At 36.3% G+C, this 13,315-nt stretch overlaps 1 long non-coding RNA gene across 3 annotated transcripts in view; it reads left to right on the top strand.

Moving 5' to 3' along the window:
• Window positions 1-13,315, top strand: part of LOC140608011 (uncharacterized) — a 261,913-nt gene that overhangs the window by 140,531 nt on the left and 108,067 nt on the right. Inside the window, exons 5-6 of one of the 3 annotated variants that reach the window (XR_012009953.1) lie at window positions 1,787-1,923; window positions 6,703-7,385. The exons of the other annotated variants lie outside the window; for them this stretch is intronic. This is a non-coding gene — a long non-coding RNA (uncharacterized lncRNA). Of the gene's footprint in view, window positions 1-1,786; window positions 1,924-6,702; window positions 7,386-13,315 lie in introns of those variants that run through there. 3 annotated transcript variants of the gene reach the window in all.

Consider the following 13,315-nt stretch of genomic DNA (forward strand, 5'->3'; position numbering starts at 1 on the left):
TAAATTGTTATTATACCTATATGGTCTACCTGCTATTTCAAGATCCTATGGTTGAAAATTGCCATAAAATGAGTTTCTGGATTTCAAACTTGGCTAGATGGTTGATTCCCCACTTATCCCAATATTGTCTTCTATGAACAATTCAAAGAACAACTGGGACAACTACTACAATGTGTTGAGTGATGGCTGTGTGTCTGATAGTGTGCTAAGCACATTAGTAATGTGTTCTCTCATTTCACACTCACATTATCCCCCTGCGCTAGTTATTATTATGTCCATTTTATTAATGAAGAAATCAGTATTCAGGTAATTTACTTAGTCATATAGATAGTAAAGAGATAGAGATGAGATTTGAATGTAAGCTAATCTGAAGACAAGCCCATACTTTCAGTCACTATGCAAAATTTGCATCCTAAGTGGCAAGATTGCTCATTTACTTTATTGAAGAGTTACCCAAATCAGTTGGGACATATGATAAGACTAGTGCATCAGTTTGTCTGCTGTGACAAGGAGTACCAGCCAAAAAAATTAAAAGGAACCTAAATTCTATCTATCTCAAACTCTTTTAAAGTATCCACATCAACATATCAACCTTTGCACCTCATGCTTTCTCAAGAACTTGCTAAAGTCATTGATATTCTATGTATATTAATATGTACATTAATGAAGACAACCTATTCCAATGACATAAAATACACATAGCATTAATTTTTTTTTTCATAGCATTAATTTCTAACAGATATGAGAGCAAACAATCCACACATCAGCTCCTTGGAATCATCTTCCAGAAGTCAAAGGTTGGCCATGCCTTTCTCCCAATTAACCTCAGGAAAGCCCCTCATTTTTCCCACCTTATCTTCTCTAGGAGACCATCTGTCATAAATATGTTATTATATCCTGACACCTGGGAAGCTCAGCGGTTGAGCAACTATCTGCTTTTGGCTCAGGGTGCAATCCCGGAGTCCAGGGATGGAGTCCCACATCTGGCTCTTTGCATGGAACCTGCTTCTCCCTCTGCCTCTCTCTTTCTATTTCTCTCTCTATATATATATCATGAATACATAAATCTTTTAAAAAAATTAAAACAAATATGTCATTATAATGAGCAATATTATGGGCATGAAGAATTAAAGACTGCTGAAAAAGAAGTCTTTTCATTAATCTACTATTCATGAATAAGGTAGCGGAAGAGAGTTAAAAATTATTCAGAGTAAGCAGTTTATTAGAAAAAAAAAAAACCCAAGAAGTATAGAATAATGGTGATGCAACTTTTAAATGATAATCATCTATGTACCTGGAAGAGAATAGTAATGGTAGTAACAACTATTTAAAGAGAACTTTTATGCACCTTTTCTTTTTCTACAGGTACATTCTTTCCTTAAATTCATATCATAACCTTTTGAGCTGGATATCATTTTGGTAATTTTTCTGAATGGAGTAGATGGAAATTAAGTGTTTTTGGTATTTTGCCTAATGATAGCACAATCAGAATTTAAATCTAGGTGTGCCTAACTCAGAAGCTTGGGTGCTTTCAACCAAAGGCTCCATAGTCACATTTAACTGAACATATATAGCACGGTGGTACAGTGATGGTGTTGAAGAACTCTTGGCTTGATTCAGCTGCTCTGTGTGATCAGTATGACAATAATTTTGAAGACAGAAAACCATGGGCAGAGGAGACAAGCCAAAAGAGTACTGTTGTCCAAATTAAAAAAAAATTCTTATATTTTATATTATTTTAATTTTTCTCCATAATCTTTCTCCTTAATCTCTTTCCTTAAAAAAGAGACCATGAAGGAAGACTACTATTAACCTGATATGAAATGAAGGCTGAAAATTATTTGGCTAGGCATGAATTTTTCTACAGTGAATCTGCAATAGGACTTCCCTGGACATAAAGAAAATTCAATATACAAGAAGCAGGTAGTGAAAGTGGAATTTAAGATTTAATAATGAAGAGAATGAAACTATATCAAATATTTTCTATTAACAAGGATATTATTCTACATAACCACAATATAAATATCAAATTGAGAGATTAAGATTGGTATTATTATCTAATGCTCAGGTCCCATTCAAGTTTCGCCAAAATTGCTAATTATGTCCTTTATAGAAAAGGTATCCAGTTAATCACACATTACATTTGTTTGTTGTGTCCCTTTAGTCTCCTTTTATCTGGATTAGTTTCTCCTCTTTTTTAAACCTAAATTTTATTTTGTTTGTGTTTTTTCTTTTGGGACCCTGACACTTTTGAAGATTACAGAATACCGCTTTTTTTTTTGTGAATGCCACTCAAAGCAGGATTCTCAGTGTTTCATTATAATCAGATTTGGCGATGTACCTTCAGCAAGGATATCACAGAGGTGATACTATGTTCGGTATACCTGTCAAGTAGTGTACAATTTTGCTCACTTTTATCACTTGATTAAAGATATTCTCTGCCAACTTCTCCATTCTGAAGGTACTTTCTTTAATTAATAAGTATTTTGTGGAGAAGTACTTTGAAACTATGTAAACATCCCACTTGTTAAATTTCAAACAATTTTTTTCATTCATCTATTTATATCTCTTATGGACTCATGATTTCCTCTTTTATTTAGTGGATTATATTCTATCATTATCATTATTTATTTTTATGATAAGATATTCCCAGATTTTCTAGGGGCTTTTATGTAAGTTTGACATGTCCCCATCATTCTATGAGCATATCTTTGCTTTCTGGACAAAATGTTACACATTCATCTTCACTTTCCCTATCTCAGCCTTGTTATTAACTACTTTCCAAGGATCCCTGGTTACTTTATTGAGAAATAGTATTTAGAAGTCAAGATCTGGGAACTAGGTATACTCATTGCTATTGGGATACCACTGTTCTCAGGCCCTCTCAGTGGACACACACACCCACATACACACACGTATGTTTCTTACTATGTCTCCATCTAGTTAGCTAGCTATTGAAAACCTGGCCTAATCCTACCTATTTTGATTCAACCTTGTAGGGTTCATTCTAGTTTTCTCACATTCTGTATTTGTAACTGTCTTTTCTTATCCTGAAAAACTTGGCTCCCATTATTTTTTATGTATTTGCTTGATCACTTCTCCCATATGTAATAAATTTCCAGTGGCTCTGAAATCCCCTTCCCCCTTCCATCCACATGTCCTTCTCATTCTACCCGGAATCCAACTCCTTGTGCCAGGCTATTCCCCAATGTGTGTGATTTCCCCACCCTTCCTGGGTTCTGGTGCCCATTCCTGGCCAGCTCCCACCCTTCATGGCTGTCTTCCTCACATTGCCCTTGCCAGGCAGCCTTCCTGGCAGATGTCCTCCTCACCATGTTCAGTGTCTGATTTACCACACTGGACCTCCTTTCTTTCTGCTTCCCTTCATCTCCCTTGTGTGAACTCTGACATCCTGTATTAGGCTGCCCTCAAGCATGGATGCCCTTCTCACCCTGTTTGTTCCTTACTCCCTAATATTAACCCTCATTATCCTTCTTGGACCTTGTCACTCCATGCATTTCTACCCCCTTTCCCCAAGTGGATGTTTATCTTGCCTGCCGCATCTAATGCCTTTATGGTTGAATTATTCAGGTTGGTAAAGGAAGGAAATGGAGGGAAAAAGGAGAAGAGGAAGTCAAGGAGAAGAATAATGAATACCTTTGAAAGAATATCATTGTCTTAGTTCAGGCTACTATAACAAATCTCCATAGACTGGGTGGCTTAGACCACAGATACCTATTTCTCACAGTTCTGAAGGCTGAGAAGTCCAAAATCAAGACCCTGTGGATCTAATGTTTGGTATAGTACTGCTTGCTGGTTTGCAGATAGCCATCTTCTTGCTATATTCTTACATAGTGGAAAGCATAGAGCTCTAGTTTCTGTATATTCTTGTAAAGTTACTAATCCTATTGAAGGTTCCACCCTCATGACCTAATTACCTCCCAAAGGCACTACTCCAAATACCATGACGTTGGGGATTTAAGCTTTAACATATGAATTTTGAAGAAGCACAAACATTTAGTCCATAGCAATAATTAAGGCTCTGCCCTACTTTCTAATTAAATTTTGCCTTTCTGAAGTGTTTTACTAGAATCAAATAGTAGGGGAATTTTTACTCCATTGTCTTTACTAATTAATATTCCAAAAGATCACAAATAAGCTACAGTTATTATACTTCTTAATAGTACTTTTATAATAATATAATAATTATAAACACAAGGGTGGTCTGTACAAATGTTTATCATTTTTCACTGCCTTTATTTAAAAAAGAGACCTCAGAGTCTTGCAAAATTTATCTATGAATGAGTGAATGTATTCACTTTAAACAAAATAAACATGAAGTTCTACTCCACTTTCATTATAGACAGTGATTTCATCACTGTTTGAAGACACACTTGTAAGGATGACAAAGGTTGTCTAGGGTTATAACCAGCCTTGAAATTTTATTGCTTTGCATTCACATATGTATCTCCTTGGCCTTTGGTTTTTATATTTTTTATGATAACTGGGAAACCAAACATAGAAACACTCATTTAATTTTCTCTAGAAAGAATGTAAAAACATATTCCTAGATATAGAACAGATGCACAGGACATGCATTGAAAATAGTATGAAAACTGTCATGTCAGCCCTCACAATCACATTTTTTCACCTGCTTGGGGAATTATACATAGCTGCCTTGTTGAACACATTTCTTGACTGTAAAATTGAAGACTGCCAGATCAAAATGCTGCCTTAAGCATGTTATTTCTTAGTTTATATTTTATACTGGAAAGAAAAAAACATTAAATTACAAACTAAAGCATAATGGAATGGTGTTAAAGAATGGAACTGATTTTAAGAGATGTTAAGTTGCAGAGATAACTGTAGATCAATCAGGATTAATTTATATAGCACTCTATAATGTCTAGATGGACTGAACTTGGGCAATCTAAGCCAAACTGCAATACTTAGTCACTTAGACCACAGGCCCCTATTATCCTAAGAATATTTCTGAATTTGAGAAAATACCCACATTAATATGGTGCAGTTTATATTTAATGCTCAGCCCCTTAGAAATTTTTTTTTGCTAAAAGATGTAATTTCTTTTTGTCTCTAAAATTCTGCTTTATTACATTAAATGAATCAGTAAAATATTTTATAAAATTCAAAATAAATATGTTCTATATTTATATATGAAGATAATTAACTGAAATTTTTGGATCCTAAAAATGCCCCAAGGACTAAAAATAGTTTTGTTTTTGTTTTTGTTTTTTATAAATTTGTGGGACATTCATACTTCCTCAGCTGGTAACTGCATTCAATAGACTTTGAGGAACTACCATAGGAACCTAGCTACCCTTATGCCATTCTTTTTTTTTTTTTTTTTAAGATTTTATTTATTTATTCATGGGAGACACAGAGAGAGAGAGAGAGAGAAAGAGACACAGAGAGAGAGAGACAGAGAGAGGCAGGCACAGGCAGAGGGAGAAGCAGGCTCCATGCAAGGAGCCGGATGTGGGACTCTGGGTCTCTAGGATCAGGCCCTGGGCTGAAGGCAGTGCTAAACCACTGAGCCACCTGGGCTGCCCCTAAAAATAGTTTTTAAGTAAAGCAGTCTATAGCTGGCTTTTATCAAGTGCTCATTCTATGTCAGATATGCTATATATATGCTATCTCATTGAAACATCACCTCCATCCTATGAGGTAGGTGTTTTTATCATCCCAATTTTTCAGATGAAAAAGGTAAGGCCTGGAGATGCTGAGGAGCTTACCTAAGATCACACAGGTGGAAAACGATGGAGTAGGGATTTGAATTTGGTAGTCTGATGCTATGGTCATACTCTTTACCTTCATGCAGTAATATATGAGTGAGGGACCAAAAGAAATGGAATCCATATTTTAAAAATTTTGTTACTTTGCTTATGCTATATTAATTATACTCTATCAGAGTATGATTTTTAAAAGTGGCATTTTCCCATATTCATTCTTCTATGGGGTCCTGGAGAACAATTAAAGAGAATACAGCTGGGATTAGGATTGAGCTATTCAAAGCAATAGGGGAGAATACAAGGGAGAACCCAGCATTGGTGGCTCCTGTTCCAACCCTGGCTCCAGAGATGTGCCTACTCCTCCCACTGGCCAAATCTAGGCAATGCCCACTATAGTTAAGGGTACAGAGTTTGGAGCCAGACACAACTGAATCCTTTTCCAGCTGCATTATTTATTACCAAGACATTTTCTGAGCCTCACTTTTTCCATTTGTGAATAAAAGGAATATGTTACAATAACACCTTGTAGTCTTGTTTGGGAATTAAAATGAACTAATAGTGGCATATAATGTGGTCAGTCTTTCTTATCCCCTCTCAAATTCCTATTCTCATTGCCCTGTTGCTGACCACTGGCTGTCTAAAGTCTTTATTTTCTTAGTATTCTACAATGAGGTCTTGCTTGCTACAAAATCCATTCTCTTCTTTCCACATTCATATTCATGTTTTGTGTGTGAAGGTTGATCTCATTTTGACTTTGGGAACAAAGCAATTGAATGAGCCTCCTGGGAGTGTTGGCATCTTAAAAGCAAATGTGTTAACTCAGATGGATCTAGCTTGTAGACTGTCAAGCTATGTGACAATTTGAAAGTGATTTCACGCAGGGTGGGAGAGATATGTTTGGTAAGCCTTCTCAAACCAAAACATTTGTATTAACCATGATCTGTTCTTTCAGAGAAAGGGCTAGCCTCCTCCATATATGCCCTCCCCGGCTACCCTCCACCTATGAGTCCTCTTAAAAGCCTGAACATTTTCTGCTCCAACGCTGGAAAAAGAGGGTCTGAAGATTGACTGACCTGGTAGTTTTGAAAGGTTACTGACCTCATAAACCTTAGAGGCACACATGGAGAATTTTATAATTTGTTAGTATGTGCAGGTGATTATAATCGAATGCTTTCCTGGTTGAGATGTATAGAAGTAATGAAAAAGAAAGTGGCAAATGGTTACTAAATAAAAAAATAATTTCAAAAAAAGATGAGCAGGGCATGGATGCTTTCTGAAAATAGGAAAGGCTAAAGAATCCTTAAGAATAGGATTAATTTAGCTCAAGTCATGGAATTTATACATGACAGGGTGGTTTATAGTAGCATGGGTGTTGTTACTAGAGAATCTCAGTATTAGTCATAATATGAAATATATGATATTCCCCCTTTTTGATGACTCAGCTCTGAAGTATCACTCATGGATACACATATTTCCAGTGACATTCCAGTGTCAATGCATATTGACCATTGACAACTAACAGAGGAGGCTAAGGGAAAAGAGAATCCATCAGCTTCTTCCCACATATCATTCTTCAGAAAGAAGAATTTGCAGAGCTGAAACAGAAATCCTCTCTCTCTCTCTCTTTTTTTTTTTTTTTTTTCTGACGAGGGCTTGTTTCTTTATATTGTTCTCTGTAGTTTATATAAAAAATAATTTAAAGGATAGTTGTCTTAGTTGCTAGACAGCACCACTTTTAAAAATGCACTTCTCTTTAGCACATATTGGCCTATCTTGTAAATTACCACAAGCCCCTTCACAATGTAGATTTCCTTGAAGTTTCAGAATTGACTGGGAAAGACCAGCTCCTCCTCCCTGGCTAGGGCTGAAAAGACTGTGACATCAACCACCAGGTGATGCACCTGATTAGGTCCCTGAAAGAGCAAAAGATAAAGAGACTGAAAACCTAAACCCATTGTGGAGAAAGAAGTGCCCCTATGAACATGACTGTAGTAAAATAGGGAATAAAGGAAAGCAAATACTCCACAAAAAGTAGTATGAGATCATGCCCTTTTAAAAAGCATTTTAAACCTGAAATTTTCTGTTAATGGACTGTGAGGTCAACTATCAGGCCATAGCTTCAATAGGAACAGTAGGTCAGCATTCAGAAGCAAAAATGAGGGAAGAGTATAGGTACTAGATAGTGCTAAATGAACTACTTTAAACCTACATAATATTGATTGTCCTAAGGAAATACAGATGATAATTCCTGATAACATTGTAAAGCTGTTTGGAAAGACTCTGTTGAGGGCATGATCTTTGGGATTTTTTTCTTATTAAAATCTTAGTGAGGGCAGCCCTGGTGGCTCAGCGGTTTAGCGCTGCCTTTGGCCCAGGGCCTGAATCCTAGAGACCTGAGATTGAGTCCCGCGTCAGGCTCCCTGCATAGAGCCTGCTTCTCCCTCTGCCTGTGTCTCTGCCTCTCTCTCTCTCTCTCTCTCTCTCTGTCTCTCATGAATAAATAAGTAAAATCTCTTAAAAAAATAAAAATAATAAAACCTTAGTGAGAGAGCGGTTATTTCACATGTGGTTTCAGATTTTGTTTCTCTTATTTCTGATCTGGTCTCTGCTTTGTATGGCCAAGGATTTTACTGTTTAACATGAGGCATGTTAGTTTGAGGAATTATCTGTCTAATATCCCCATCATTATTCCCTGCTTAGTATTCCTGACCTTCCTCTCTGTGTTCTGTGAATCGTTATCTGATTCTGTTTATGTCACTATCATCTACACTTGAGGATTATATTTGTGACCTTGGTCATATCACTCATTCTCTCTTAGTACCCTCCTTTGATAAAGAAGAATGACAGTTACTTTTAAGTTCTTTAGAGAAAGATGTATATCCTTAGTTACTTGTGAAATATTTATTAGAGTCCTGGGAAATATAAAACTGAGAAGGTACTTAAATAAAAAAATATGGCTTTTGGAAAAATTTTTTTGTTATTGTCTCATTTTCAAAACCTAGGCAGTTAACTTGAGTGTAACACCATTGTAAACAGTTGCTATATATTTGAACATATTATTATGCTAGATCCTACACACTCTAAATAAATCTTGGTTCCTTTCCACTAGGATAGTTGAACGTGACATATAAACAAGTAAGTTAGATAAAATACAAGTATTGCCTAATCACTCCAAATCGAGGGGAATTAACATGTCTTTGAATAAAACATATAGTCAAATCTCAAGATCCATTCAGTAATTTCAACGAATATTTAAGCAAATCCAACCAATATAAATTGGATCATATGTTTGGGTGCTAGACTCTTTGCTGACCACTAGGATTATAAGATTAAGCTCTTATTGAGTTTATAGACTAATGGGGAGATAGATATTGTCCTAAAGTGAAAGAGGAGTCATTAAATATCTTAAAGCAGTAAACAGTTTATATAGCCTTGTATTTTGGAAATATTATTCTGAGTTTTCTGAAGAACAATTAAGGAGTGGAGAATCAAAGCAAAACTGAAGACAGGGGACCAGTTTGTAGGCTATAGCAATATGAAATGCTGTTAACACACAAGATTCTCTGCTAAGCACTGAAAATTCTAGAATAATGCATACAGCATGTGGCTTTGCCCTCATTGTGATTAACGTATAATTAAAGATATATGACTTAAACCTAAATGAATTAATAATACTAGCCTTGTTTTTCTTAGAAGCATGGAGTATAAAATCTTTGTATTTCATATCCAGAACAGAGATATTACTCAGTAGGTGTTTGAAAGAATGAATATGTTGAAAGATTGTCTAAAAAATATATGCCATATAATTTTTAAAAGAGTGAGAATTTCACGTAAGGAAGTAATTACTGTGGAGTGTGTGATAAGTTCAGGTACAGGGACAGACAGCAGAGAAGACAAAGTGATTAACTCCCTTCACATCAGACAGGACATCTGACTGAAATAGATTTTTAGAGGTAAAATTGTTTTTCCGAGGGGCACAAGGTTGAATTATAATTTATAGAGAAAACTATGTGCAAAGGTATGAGAGTTGTGAAAATATTTGTAATTCTCTACCTTCCTGCGTACTAATCTGTTTGGAGTATAAAGAGGAAGGGATTAGGGCTAAAAGAGAAAGGAATTAGGTTGACAGAGACCATTTCTTAAAGAACTTCAAATGCCACAGAAAGTAACTGATATCATATCTTGTAGCCTCTTAAGGAATTTGGGCCAAGGACAGAATCAATCCACTGTGCTATTAGTTTACCCCAGCAACAATATGGAGGATGCATTGGCGGGCCTGAGGCTAAATCAAGAAATAGTGGGAAACTTCCACTGAAGTCAAGTTAAGGTAATGGTGTCTTCTTTCTCCTTCCAAAATTCACTTGAAACAGTAGACCCCCAAACAGCTTAGATTTTATATCGTTGACAAACTAGAAGGTCTGTAACTCTGAACCACCATCTAGGAGGGAGATTGAATACTATTATTAGAAGACACCAAGAAAGGGTCCCCACTGAATATTTCAGACACCACAGCAGAGCACTGACAATAAAGTGGAACTCTCTGAAGTAATGTTATAAACTATTACTTTGTGTAGAAACCTAAGTTCTGAGGTCAGGGAAGAGGGAAAGACAGCTTGAGATGTAATGTAAGTTTATTATCTGAAGGTAGACAGCTCTCAAGAAAAAAAATGGATTCGATTCTGGACTCTGGTGCTCGTTTCACCTCCTCCAGGGCAGAATGAATAAATGTCCAAGAGAATCTGGGTTATGCTAATGGAATTCCCTCCACATGCAAAGGAACATGAGTGGTGGGTAAGATGGTTCTTCTGACGAATATGGATGAAAAAGGATTCCCGTTGTACCACAGAATCGTGAAAATTTATATTCCAAGGAAAAAAGAATTGCCCAACAATTGATTTATAACTTCTATAATACAAAATTCACCCTTTTGAAGTGTACAATTCAAGGGTTTTAGTATATTCACAAGCATGTGATTATTAAAATTAGCTAATTTCAGGAAGTTTTTATCAGCTTAAAAATTACTTATTTATTTTAGAAAGAAAGAGAGAGAGGGGGCATACAAGCAGGTTGAGGAGAGGGATAAACAGACTCTGCGCTGAGCACTGAGCCTGACACAGGGCTTGATCGTAAGACCCTGAGATCATGACCTGAGAGGAAACCAAGAGTGGAAGACTAATGGACTGAGCCACCCAACTGCCCTGGTTTTTATCAACTTAAAAACAAATGCTGTACACATTTGCAGTTACTTTCCATTCTCCTTTCCTCTAACTTCTATCTACTACTAGTCAACTTTCTATCTCTATGGATTATTCATTCTGGGTATTTTATAAAAATTGAACCATATAATAAGTGGCTTGTTGTGTCTGGCTTCTTTCATTTAACATATTTTCAAGGTTTATCCATGCATGTATCAGAAATCTATTCCTCTAAGTGGCTGAATATTTTTTATAGGATATACCACATATTTTTGTTTCTTTGTTTAGTCATTCATCAGTTGATGGACATTTGGGTTATTTCCACTCCCTGGCTGTTACGAAACATGCTGCCATGAACACTCATTTACAATCTTATGTATGAACATATTTTTTTACTTCTTTTCATTATATACTTAATAATAGAAATGCTGGGTTATACGGTAACTCTGTTTAATTTTTGAGTAACTACAAACTGCTTTCAAAGTGGCTGTACTGTTTTACGTTCCTACTGGCAATGATGAAGATTCCAACTTCTACACCTCTATTTACCCAATATTTATTTTAAAATGTTTACAGTGTATATAGGCTGAGGGAAAATTTGATGGTAAGAAATTTTGAGAGACTAAGACTTGAGTGCTTTGCAAAGATGGTTCTTTGAGAGAAGAAGGGGAACTATAAGGCTGAGAATGCATGTAAATAGATTTCTATGTGGGATCCCTGGGTGGCGCAGCGGTTTGGCGCCTGCCTTTGGCCCAGGGCGTGATCCCGGAGACCCGGGATCGAGTCCCACATCGGGCTCCCGGTGCATGGAGCCTGCTTCTCCCTCTGCCTGTGTCTCTGCCTCTCTCTCTCTCTCTCTGTGACTATCATAAATAAATAATAAAAAAAAGATTTCTATGAAGAGAAATGAGAAACTGAGGATGTATTTTTCTCTGGAAACCTCTAGGCTGCGAATGAATGAACCATGGTTCTCTACCATAAAATAAATTGATTCTTGAGGAGAAAGGTGAAGATTTGGAGTAGCTGCTTGGGGAATTGGAAATTAGTACCAACATATATAAAACTAACAAGTGGTGCTGGAGAGCCAAACAATATTTAAGTCACTAGGAATTATGGTTATGCCTACCATCCCTGAAATCGCTACCAAGAAATCCTCCTTTCTGAACAGAATAGTAGCACTTAGTGATCTGGGTAGATGAGTGGTGAAGAGGGGTATTTATTAGGATCATAATTGAGAAGTTTAGAGTTGTTTTTGGATGAAAGGACCCTGTTGAAATTGTGTGTTAGAAAAAAAAAATAGCCCTAGTGACTGATTGGAGAGGGAAGAAGATGAAGTTGGGAAAATAAAGTATTCAAGACAATAAAATAGTATCCATGAAATTGAAGAAAAGTTTTAGTGAGAAAGGGGGATTTTTGAAAATTTACAAACAAAAGAAAGTTGAGATATAATTTTTTAGTCAAGCAAATATTGCCTTGTCCAGTCCCTCAAGGTTTGTTGTAAGTGCATTTAGTCTTTATTTAAATAATTGTATTATCTATAAAGACAAAGTATAAACATATTTAGCATGGGGAATAGTATACTGGAAGTTGGATATAAGGACAAATGGCCTCTCTGCCTTTAAAGGTAGGGAGAATTTCTTAAGGAAATGTGGTTTCAGGAGATTTTGAAGGATGGCAAGGGAAGAAATTTTGAAAAGTTAAGGTAAAGAAGGCATTCCAATTATTGTGCAGGAGGAACTGCCTGAGAGTAGATGAAGAGAGTAGATGTTAATTCTTAACACCTAGGGTGTCTTTCCAAGGAAAATGAAATCCAGATGAGTCTTAACTAGTTATTCAGTGTATGCCGAATCTCCCCTTGTGTAAAAAGGTCTTCCATGTCACCTCCCCAAGTAAAGTCTGTGTGGTTGTCAGCCCTTGAATGACATCTTCATACAGCTAATCAGTTTTATTTCACTCTGCTTCTTCCTGCTCAGCTTTCTCAGCTACACCTGCTGCTTTTAGCCACTTGCATTCCCAGGAGAGCTGCAGAGTGAGATGGGGCAGGAAGCAGAGAAAGCATGGCAATGCAAAGGAAAATATAAAGGAATGGAAGATGACCATATAAAATAAAAAGCATTCAAGTGGGGGATGAGGGATTTGGAAAGAAATGGAGTTTGTGAAAGGAATAAAAATGACATTATAAGAAGAGAAAAGGTTAGGGAAACATGAATACAAAGGATGATAATGCTGGAGAGTTTCTTAATCATTGTGAGATTGCTTCTTTTGCTGGATTGTTATGAGGAGTAGTAAATATGGGGCCTTTATTAGATCATCAGTTCTTATCATATTTTTTTTTTTTCAGTATGAACACATGTGGGAATGGTAGTTATA

The sequence above is a fragment of the Canis lupus genome, chromosome 17 (assembly GCF_048164855.1).
Source record: "Canis lupus baileyi chromosome 17, mCanLup2.hap1, whole genome shotgun sequence".
Taxonomy (NCBI): Eukaryota; Metazoa; Chordata; class Mammalia; order Carnivora; family Canidae; genus Canis; species Canis lupus.